We start from the raw sequence: 11,702 nt of genomic DNA on the forward strand, positions 1-11,702 counted from the left end.
TGCTGTAATGATGTACGGTGAATGAATAAAAATAAATAATTTTAAAATAAAAAAAGCTTTAATTTTTATTTATTTATTTCTACCACTCGTGAGGGAGAGAAGAAAGAGAGCGACGACACTCCCCAAAGCATCTCGATGCGGAAGGCCACCCCAGTCTCATGGGCACACACTCAGGGAGGTCTCTGGACGTGAACCCAGAACCTTCCCATGTGGACCAGCCTTGGAAAGCAGCCCATTTTACACTGCATCCCCCTCTAGCCTCTCCTAGAAAAGGACTTTTAAAATAGAACCGATGACACTTCTGGTCAAATGTCTCCGAACATTCGTATATTGCTTCAGACGCCACTGCAAGACAAACGGTGACAAGATAGAATACTTGAAGCAAAAATTAAAATTAGCCAGATTTTAAAAGTAAGATCATCTTGTCTGTGATTATATCCAGTAAGGTTGAAGGTATCCTACAAAGCTGGTTTATTCCATTTCAAAGTATGTGCTCTAGAAAAAACATCTCCCACGATGGAGACAGGAACAGAAGTCACACACCATACGCGGCTGCGGTTTGCTGCGGGCAGTAGGCACCGCTAGACCTCGTCATCCTGCACCTACGGAGCGAAGTGCTGGAAAGGTTCTGTGTCAGGTGGGAACCGTAACTGAGCTAGGTGACCGAACTAGATAGGTCTTCTGTGCCCCTTTCCCCAAAAGGGATAGGAAAGGTTTGCTGACCACCTGGGAACGTGAAACGCTGCAGGATATTCAGCCTCATGAGCAAGGCCTAAGTCAATCTGCCCGTAGCTTAGTAATTATTCTACTCTACCCCAGTGTCACTGAGAGACAGGAGGCTTTGACAGTCACTGTGTGACCTGGTTCTGGAACTACCATTCCTATTAATATCAGAAATAATAGAAGGATCTCTTTCATGACTATTTAAAAGTATATCAGTCATTGTATAATGCAGCCAGGCCAGAAAAAAGAAATGAGGCACAAAATTTGGAAAGGAGGGACCAGCAGTTAGCATAATGGCTATGTCGCTGGACTCCCATGTAGTCGACTGCGGTTCGCGTCTCGGACCCGGTGGCTTAAAACTCAGACCGGGCACGTGTGCGTGCATGCCCAAGATCCCGGGAGGAGAACGGAGGAGAAGGATTGCAGCGTGGCCATCCTCCCTGGGGGGTGATTTCTCACTTTCTGTCTCTCTGTCTCTCTCTGTCTTCCTGGTGAGCGCACGTGCCCTATAGTGAAAAAAAACCTCTCCAAAAAAAAGAAAAAATATATCGGAAAGGAAAAGATAAAACAGTCTTTATTTGCAGACAATATCACTCCCTAGACAGGGATTTGCTTATCAATGATTAGAATAGGGAATTGATAAAGGTTATAAGTTGATCAAGTATCAATGTCGTTAACATCCTTACATGTCATCAGCCGGGAAACGTCATAGAAGAAAAGCTCATCATCTCATTGCCAATAGCAACAAGGACAACAAAGTACCTAGGAGTCAATCTCATGTTTTGAAGAACTTTAAAAACGGTAGTGCCGGAAAGAGCAGACCTATCAAGTGAAGATTACAAGGTGAAGAAGGATACTCAGTTATCAAAAAGATGATAGTTCTCTACGAATTCATCTATAGGTCAATGCAATTCAACTAAAAGGCCAGCGTGGTTTTATAGAATTGGACACTACGATTTAAAAATCCATATGGAAAAATGGAGACTCGAGAACAATGAAAACAATGCTGAATACAGCGAGAGAGAGAGAGAGAGAGAGCGTAGGAGGGTCCTACCAGATGTGAAGAGATGAAACAAATCCAGGAGGCTTCTACCAGGTACATGTATGGAGATGGCCTAGCACAACAAGCAGCAGGTGGGTGATTTAAAAAATGGTGCTGGACTAATGTTATTGTATAAAAATGAAGACAGAAGTGGATATTCCTTACCTATACAAAATGAAAATGAAAACTAAACCTCGAGAAGAAAATATAGAACATCATTATAGCCCTAGAGAAGAAAAGACTTTGTTAAAAAGACACAGAACACAAAAAACACACAGTAGCATTGATAAATATAACTACCTTAAGATTACATTTTAAAACAAAAATACCATATGAACAGAGTTATAGAAGAATCTATAGCTAGAAGAAGGCGCTTACAATATAGCATGAAAAAGGCCTAGTATCCACACTAATAGCAAATTAATAAGAAAGCGATAGCTTAGTACAAACAATAGACAAAGCAAAGAGACAGAAAAAGAAGTTTGTGTGGGGCCAGCAGGTAGTGTGGTGGTTAAGGGGCTGGACTTCCTCCTGGCCGATTGAGGTTCAAATCCTAAACCTGGTAGCCTGGCCATCCCCCATAGGGGGGTGACTTCTCACTTTCTCTCTTACTGTCTTTCTCTATCTCTCCGGGAGCACATGCACCCTATGGAGAAAAACTAAAAAAAGAAATAAAAAAGAAGTTTTTATGGTCAATGAACATTTCACGCTCAATGAGATGCACCGTTATATACCTATCATATTGGCACAAATGTAAAAATCTGACAATACTTAAGTGTTGACAACATTGCAGAGAATTAAGAACTTTCATATGACGTGTGTGGAAATTCATAGTTTTCCTATACTATTAGTTAGTATAGCCACCATGGAAAACAATCTGGTAATATCTAGTAAGTTGAAGATGCTCTTCCTGAGAGCCTACTAAATTCCTTTTCTACATATGTACTCTAGAGAAAAAAAAAATCACACGTATAAGAGAACACAGAACACTTATTATGGTACTGTTTCTAAAAACAAAACAGGAATAGCCTAACCGTCCTTTCAGAAGAGTACTAACAAATATTTACGATCTATGTATAAGGTTATCTGGTAATTAAAACGGAAAGGGCTAGAGCTATTTATATCAAGTCTTTCAAATGCTACGTTACAGAGTAAAATACAGTACACCATACATTTACATAAAGTTTAAAGCATGCAGAACAACGCTATGTAAATTCTTTACCCATAGATTCGCCTGTGGTATGTCTACGTGGCACTAGTACAAAGGCATACCTAGGAACAACACGCCCTTCGCACTGGTGCTTACCGTTGGGAAGAGAGGCACACGGATGGTCCAAATGTGGTTGTGATCTTTTATTAACTTTAGAAATATGAAGCGAATCTGGCAACATATTAAGCTATCATAGAGCTAGGTCGTTGGTAACACGCACACGCACACACACACAATTTATATATATATATATATTTATAGAGGTTTTTGCCGTAAGGCACATGCGCTTTCCAGAAAGACAGAGACAGAGAGACAGAAAGTGAGAAATCACCCCCCAGGGGGGATGGTCACACCACAATCCCTTCTCCTCCATTCTCCTCTTGGGATCTTGGGCATGCATGCACACATGCCTGGTATGAGTTTTAGCCACCGGGTCCGGGACTTGAACCATGGTCGACTACATGGGAGTTCAGTGACATAGCCATTACGCTAACTGCTGGTCCCTATATTTTTTATGAAAGAAGGAGAGAGAGAGCTACTTTGGACCAGATCTCACTCTAGTACAATTGACCTGCCCCAGCCTCCCAGTTAGCGAGGACCACAGGCGTTCACCACTGTAACTGGGCTGTTTGGGAGAGTTGGAGACTGAACCCGGGACTGCCATGTGGTGCTGTTATGGCACTCTCCTGCTTGTGCCACTGCAGCTGAACCTGTAAATATTTTTAAATTTTAAAGAATGTATATGATTATACTTTGAAAACTGGGCTGCACTTAAGTTCACGCTCATACCTCCAGCTCAGGAAACTGACCTGGTGGAGCGTGCTCTTTCTGTGCAATTACGGCAGCATATCCCTAAGCTCGACTGCGTGGAAGTGTAGCTAGTTGGCTGGAATCAACATCTTTGGCAATGACTTCCCTTTTCTTTCGCTCTATAAAGGATGCCAGGGCAACAAGCACAGTCACCTAACTCCACATTACGAGGGGTGAACCACAGACCTGAGCACTGTCAGCTCTTCCAAAATACACATTTTACTTTTGAGCAAAAGGGCCCCTTGTTTCTGTGATGAGTGTGATCTGGGGTTTGTGATTGGCAAGTGACCCGTAGAAAGCACGCGGGGGATGATCATGCCAGCGTCCAACTCCATAATCAAATGGAGTCTCCTTCATGACCTTAATTGCATCGCTGGGAAGCAGAATCCTTTATTTCCCAATCTTGTCTACATTTTTACTGGCCTACGTAAAAGCCAGCGGGAGGAGGTACATCTCCACCAGGAGACGAGCTGGGGAATTGTTTGGAAGGCGAGGAAGGGGCTAGTTAGCCCAGGAAATAGTTGCCATTGTCTTCCTTGGGAAAAGCAGGGTCTTTGCACCAAGTGGGAAATTAACAATAACTGAGAATTTGTCCTTTCAGCCAAATGCTGCTAATGGGATGCTTCTCCCTCAGCTGACTTGCCTTAACTTAGAGATGGCTGATTTCTGTGTCTAGCTCCAATCTAACTCCTTTTTATAGACACAGATGTGACATCCGATGACATCAGCATGGACATCTTCCCTCCAGAGAAATATAAAGAAGTTGAAAGACAGGAACATGCATGTGACGGAGCTCTGTGTGTGCAGCTGCCTTGCAAATGCACTAAACGCTCCTGGGAGGAGGAGAGGCAACACGGACCTAGAATTAGATGTCCAGAACTCCAGGTCTCTTCCCTTTGAAAGAAAGGGGATGTGGAGCCAGCAGATGGTATAGGAGTCATGTCACTGGACTGCCACATGGTCAGCCGTGGTTGAGTCCCAGACCTGGTGGCTCGAAGCTCACACTAGGCGCATGTGCATGAGTACCCAAAATCTCAGGAGGAGAATAGAGGAGAAGGGAGTATGGTTTGGCTATCCCCTCGGGGGGAGGAGCAGAAATTTCTCATTTTTTTCTCATGCTGTCTCTGTCTCTGTCACTCTCTCTCCAATCACACATGCATCCTAAGGCAAAAACCTCTAAAAAAAAGAAAAAAGAAAAGGGATGTTTAACACCTACTGTCTCTTTCAAGCATGAGGCTCCCTTGAAAGGACATGGTATTCACCGTGGCCAAGCCGGCCCCACGTTTCTCATGAGGATGAAGCGAACCCACACGCAATGCGGCCAGCATGGGTCCCCAGGGTGCCCATGGGGATTCCGAAAGCATAAGTATGCCCTTTGGCTCTGTCGGGAGGGATGGAGATCCAGTCCCTGGATGGGTTTCATGGCTGGGAGGGCCAGTCTGTGTGCGGATGATGGGCCCCCCTAAAAACAACACCTGCTAGGCTTGGACAATCCAGGGTCTCCAGTTCTGTCACCAAATGTCTGTGTGGACGAGTTTGCCCGTGACCATTCCAGTGCCAGTACCATTGGTGGGGCCTGGGCTAGCAGCAATTCACGGTCCAGGGGTGGCCAGGGAAGAAGGCAGAGGCGCTGCTTCTGGGTATTTCTGCTTCAGGTAGAGGTGAGGACGTTCCTTTTTATTAACTTCATGCACTAAACAAGGCCATGAACATTCTGTTTATGAAGCCCCTTCTCTCCTCAGCCCCAAACGATGGCGACCCTGAGGCGGTCTACTCCAGGGCCCCGTAGACGAAGCATTGTCTTAACTCTCTCTGTTTTTCTTTTTAAAATTATTAGTGATTGAATGCTTTTTTAAAAGGATAATAAAGAAATAATCTGAAAAAGTGGAAAGTTATTGGCTGCTGATGATATAGGTGGTAATGTCTTTGTCTTGACTGATGTGCACAGTAATCGTGCTGGAAAAAGAAATGTTATACACTGTAAAGATACATGTGAGTAGGGAACCAGCAGTTAGCGTAATGGCTATGTCGCTGGATTCCCACGTAGTCGACTGTGGCTCGCGTCCCGGACCCGGTGGCTTAAAACTCACGCCGGGCGCGTGTGCGTGCGTGCCCAAGATCCCAAGAGGAGAATGGAGGAGAAGGGATTGCGGCGTGACCATCCCCTCTGGGGGGTGATTTCTCACTTTCTGTCTCTCTGTCTCTGTCTGTCTGGCGAGCGCACGCGCCCTGTAGCAAAAACCTCTCAAAAAAAAAAAAAAAAAGATACATGTGATTAAATGTAATATAAAAAAATGTGTGTGTTTTTTCTTTTTAAAAATGATTTCTGTAAGCCTGGAATGCACCAGAAGACTTACAGAGGCTTGAGTCAAAAAAACCCAAGTCCACACTGGGTGCCGGCTTCCACAGGTAGCTCTGGTGATTCATTCGCCTCCCCTGCCTGCCTCCACTCACCTCTCACCACCTCTACACCAACCTTAACTCCCTGCCTCCCAAACAGCTCTTTTCTAAGAACTGAGCCAATTGTTTTGGGATGAAAAGAAAGGAAAATAACTGGTAAACACAGACCCTTCTGTGCTCTCGGGAAGATAGAGAGGGTGTCCAGAGAAACTTGGATCATGCAGGTTAAGGACTAAGGTGCCTGGGATGGAGGAGGGGAGGAGGAGGAGGAGGTGTTCAGGAGGGAAAGGTTTATCCTTCTGTACCCCGGAAAGTGCTTCGTTGGCCTCGACAAGTCAGTTTAATAACCTAAGCTCATTTACATGACTCCTTGAAAGGTTCCAATTCTCTATGATGTCATTTTTCCTTCATGGAGACGTGAATGCATGCCTCAGAGAAAGCTGGCCCTTCTGCAGTGCTAGCACCCACCAGAACCCGACCTTCGTGTCCAGGCGGGACCATAGACGCTCCCCCAGTGAAGGCAGGTTACCGCTGGTGCAGCCAGTCTCAGCTTGCTTCAGGATAACCCCTTGGACGGCGATGGTAGGACAAGTTGTTGCTACATTCAGTCTTGTGGTTGAGTTTCCTGCGGGGGTAACTTAAATATTATTTTCCATTTCTTCAATGCGTCTATGGTCAAAGCCATTACATTGGTTTGACCTATGCTCCCTGCCCCTCTGGCACACCCAGTGAGGCCAGTCTTCCTCACTAGAGCAGCATTCATGGTCTCCATTTTTTCCTCGCCCTGAGGCCACCCTTCTGGGCAGTGGTCAGACCCCAGTTGAATTTGCTAAACCCATAGACACAAAATGAGGCCACGTGCTGCCGTGGAAAGAGGGTGATGTGTAGTGCCTTATCAGCTCCAGCACCACCAAAGAGCCCAATTTTGCCACCCTTGGCATAGGGAGCTAACAGACCTGATATCAGTCACCAGAATTTCCTGCTCAACACTCACCTCCATGAATTCAGGAGCCTCAGCACGAAAAGGAGCAAATTGTCTGGTTCTGATGGGACGTCTCTCATCAATAGGTTCTCAAGGACATTCATGATTCTACCAAGGCCTCAGGACCAACAGGAATCTTGACTGGTGCACCAGAATCCAGAACTTTGTGGCCTCTAACCAAGCCTTTGGTGGTTAAAGAGAACTGGAGGCAAACTCTGGCACACAGCTGGGAACTCTCCACGCCCTCTTCATTGAAGTCTGTCTTTCTATCAGTTCTAAGTCACTTGCCTCACCAAATAGCGTAGCTTCTAAGCAGGCTTTCAAGGGATGTGTTTGTTTCCCTCATCTCCTTGCCTGTGTGGCAGCGTCGCTGTGGTATGGCCATTCTCCTGGGGAGGAGAGTGACTTCTCCCTTTCTCTCTCTCTGTCTTTCTGTGTCTCTGGTGAGTGCATATATCCTATAGTGAAAACTTTTCAGAAAAGAAAAAAAAGAATTTGCTTGTTAATAGTGGAATACATTAGTAACCTAAAATCGTTATCTGTTACAGATGTCGGAAACTATGCATGGGCTCCACCCGGACTCCGCCATGTTGAACCTTGTGGGTCATGAGGCTGTTGTCTTGGCCTCTAGGGCCTAGTGGGGGACTCAGGCCTTCAACGTCACTATCTCAGGACCAGCTCTCACTACGGGCCACCTGGAAGTGGTCCAGCCTTCCAGGGACTATGCTGCACAAACATCACCATCCCGGGAGGCAGGCGTTACCACTGGGCGCATTGTAGCAGTCGTTGGTGCAGTGGTAGATGTCCGGTTTGATGAGGGTCTACCACCCATCCTAAATGTCCTGGAAGGGCGAGGCAGGGAAACCAGGCTGGCTTTGGAGGAGGCCCAGCATTTAGGCAAGAGCACAGTAAGGACTATTGCTATGGATGGTACAGAAGGCTTCATTAGAGGCCAAAAAGTTCTGGATTCTGGTGCACCAATCAAAATTCCCGTTGGTCCTGAGACCTTGGTAGAATCATGAATGTCCTTGAGAACCTATTGGTGAGAGACGTCCCATCAGAACCAAACAATTTGGTCCTATTCGTGCTGAGGCTCCTGAATTCATGGAGGTGAGTGTTGAGCAGGAAATTCTGGTTACTGGTATCAGGTTGTGGATCTGTTTGCTCCCCATGCCAAGGGTGGCAAAATTGGGCTCTTTGATGGTGCTGGAACCGATAAGACCCTACAGATCATGGAGTTCATCAACCATGTTGCCAAAGTCCACGGTGTTTGCTTGTGCTGGTGAGAGGACCTGAGAGGCCAATGACTTAAACCATGAAATGATTGAGTCTCGTGTTATCAACTTAAAGGATGCTACCTCTAAGGTAGCGCTGGTGTACGGTCAGATGAATGAACCACCTGCTGCTCATGCCTGGGTAGCTTCGACTGGACTGACTGGCTGAATACTTGAGAGACCAAGAAGGTCAAGATGTGCTGTTGTTTATTGATAACATCCTGTGTTTCACCCAGGCTGGCTCAGAGCTGTCTGCTTTATTGGGCAAAAACCATTCTGCTGTAGGCTATCAACCTACCCCGGCCACTGACATGGGTACTATGCAATAAAGAATCAGCACCGTCGAGAAGGGTTCTACAGCTCTGTGCAGGCTCCCTGTGTACCTGCTGACGACTTGACTGACCCTGCTCCCACCACCACCTTTGCCCATTTAGATGCTACTACTGTGTTGTTGGTCTATGCTATCGCTAGGTTGGGCATCCATCCAGCTGTGGATCCTCTAGACTCTACGTCTCGACCATGGATCCCAACATTGTTGGCAGTTAGCATTATGATCTTGCTCGTGGGGTGCAACAGATCCTTCAGATCGTTGCCATCTTGGGTATGGATGAACTTTCTGAGGAAGACAAGTTAACTGTGTCCCGTGCACGGAAAATACAGCGTTTCTTGTCTCAGCCATTCCAGATTGCTGAGGCCTTCACAGGATATATGGGGAAGCTGGTACCTCTGAAGGAGACCATCAAAGGATTCAGCAAATTGTGGCAGGAGAATATGACCATCTCCCAGAACAGGCCTTCTATAAGTGGAACCCATGGAAGATGCTGTGATCAAGGCTAAGAAGCTGGCTGAAAAGATGTCTTTTAGGCAAACTAAGCACACGCCTTCTTTGCTGTTCCCCTCTTTTCCCTTAATCCAAAAAGCTTGTTTTTCTGTGTAGGCCACACAAGAGCCTTGATTGAAGACATTGTTATATCTGAAGAGTTTTTAAGGTTTCCAATAAAATGTACATCCCTCAACAACAACAAAACAAAACAAAACAAAACACATGGAAGTTTTTTCTGATAAAAGAAAATGTAACATAAAAAAGGACAGACTCTAGGTCCAGAGCTCCTTGTGAGCTGTGTAAGCTTAGCAGAGTTCTTGACCTGTTGTGCCTTAAATTCCTCAACCGTGAGACTGGGAAATAGCAATGACCATCTCGTGAGGTTGTTAATGCATATGAAATGCTCAGAACAGTCTCCCTACCTAAGTGAATCAGGAGTGTCAGCTCTTACCCTCATTACAGAAGCTCTGACATCAAGTTCAGAAGTAAAGACAGCTCGGAATCCATATTAACCCTGGCGCCATCTACGCCTGACTTCCTGCCCTCAAAGGAGTCCAATCACTTTAGAAGCTCATGATTTCTGTGGGGTCTAAAAACGTTTGACATCATTAAATGTCAAGAGGCCTCCTATCAGAAGACCTTCCGTGGTCATTGCCAGTTCGTTATTCAAGGGCCTGTCAATCCAGTTTTCCCACGTCTGGTTAAACCAGAGCAGCCATTAGTGAAGACGTCTGCAGAGGAAGTGGGATACATAGAGACTTTCTTTCATTTAGGAAGAGCATGGCCGAGGCGTAGATTTAATCCTTTCAACCAGAAGTTATTAGACGTTCAAGTAGAGACACAGGAGCCCGGACAGAAAGTTTTTACTGAGTTGCAAATTCTTCACGAAGCATTGTAAGATGCATTCATGGTTTGGAATATCATCAAAAGCTAATTTTTTCACAATTTGAACCTCATCAACATATTACAATACTGCTTAAAAGAGCTTCAAATATTTAGGGTTTTACCCTTTAGAAAAGTAATAATGTGTAGAAAGAAACACACTTTTGTTTTTAGAATTATTTTGTTTAATGTTATCCATTGCCATAATTTTGTTTTATTTTATACTTTATTTTATTTTATTATTTTACTGAGGTTAACCAGAGAGAGACAGAGAGAGAGAAGGAAAGTGAGAAACCAAGTTACTAGGTTAGGATTCAAACCACAGTCAGCCATGTGGGGAGTCGAGATGCCTTAAGCACCATGCCAACGGCCAGCCCCAAAAACACACTTTTAAAATGAATTTTTTTACATGTTTCCTTAATTCATGATTTCCCAGATTTTTCTGTCTCTAAAAGATTACTGTCAAACCTTTCGTTTCCTAAGAAAACAAGCAAACAATGCTATGGCAATAAATTAAAAAGTTGTCATTAGAAATAGGTAGAAATTCAAGAGATGAAATCTGCTTTGTGTTGTCCAATTTTGTATGGGAATGTAAAAGTTTATTTTTCCAGGGCTGGCAGGTGGCATGGTGGTTATGGTGCTGGACTCTCACATATTTGACTACAGTTCGAGTCCTGGACCTGGTAGTTTGCTTTCTCACAAATAAAATTAACTAAATATATTTTTAAGTTTATTTTTTCCTACAGTTTCCCCCATGGGACTTTTGTTTGGCAACCATCAGGAAGAAATGGGCATTCTGTGCTCTTCTCTGGCCCTTACTGCCATCCCTCGCGTGTAGCCTGGGAGATCCTTGGAAGAAACACTGGTTGGGATGACACTTGGGAAACGTGGGTCTTATTCTCTCCTCTCACTTTGTGGCCTCAGAAAAGTCACTCAACCTTTGACCCTGGTTCCACCATTTAAAATGAATTAAGAGGCCATGTGGTAATCTCCAAATCTCCTCTTTATTTATAAACAAACATACTCTTTCTAGATCTCTTCCCTAGCTGCTCTTTATCAACTAATATTTGGGGTTTGGAGAAAGTCATGACACATTTTTGAGTAAAAAAATACATCATGACTTTTTCCCAACAACCTAATAGAAACCATTTATGTGTATCCTGGAAACGCAGGTTTGTTCTTATAACTGAATCTATGTGAGATGGAGTCCTGCCTACACAAATATGAAACCCTCTTCTGGGACCCCTCTCCCGAAGACTCCTTGGCCTCTTAGAATAATGTGGCCTAACACTTGTCAAGAATGGCCATGTTGGGAACCAGCTGTTAGCGTAATGGCTATGTGGCTGGACTCCCATGTAGTCGACCGCAGTTCGCGTCCTGGACCCGGTGGCTTAAAACTCATGCCGGGCACGTGTGCGTGTGTGCCCAAGATCCCGAGAGGAGAATGGAGGAGAAGGGATTGCGGCGTGACCATCCCCCCTGGGGGGTGATTTCTCGCTTTCTGTCTCTATGTCTCTCTCTGTCTGTCTGGTGAGTGCACACACCCTATAGCAAAA

The 11,702-nt window shown here is 44.9% G+C and overlaps 1 pseudogene; it reads left to right on the forward strand.

Moving 5' to 3' along the window:
• The first annotated feature begins 7,715 nt into the window (after window positions 1-7,715).
• On the forward strand, window positions 7,716-9,456 carry LOC102494931 (ATP synthase subunit beta, mitochondrial pseudogene; annotated as a pseudogene).
• Window positions 9,457-11,702: the final 2,246 nt, after the last annotated feature.

This window comes from Tupaia chinensis, unplaced genomic scaffold, assembly GCF_000334495.1.
Source record: "Tupaia chinensis unplaced genomic scaffold, TupChi_1.0 Scaffold149028_1, whole genome shotgun sequence".
NCBI lineage: Eukaryota > Metazoa > Chordata > Mammalia > Scandentia > Tupaiidae > Tupaia > Tupaia belangeri.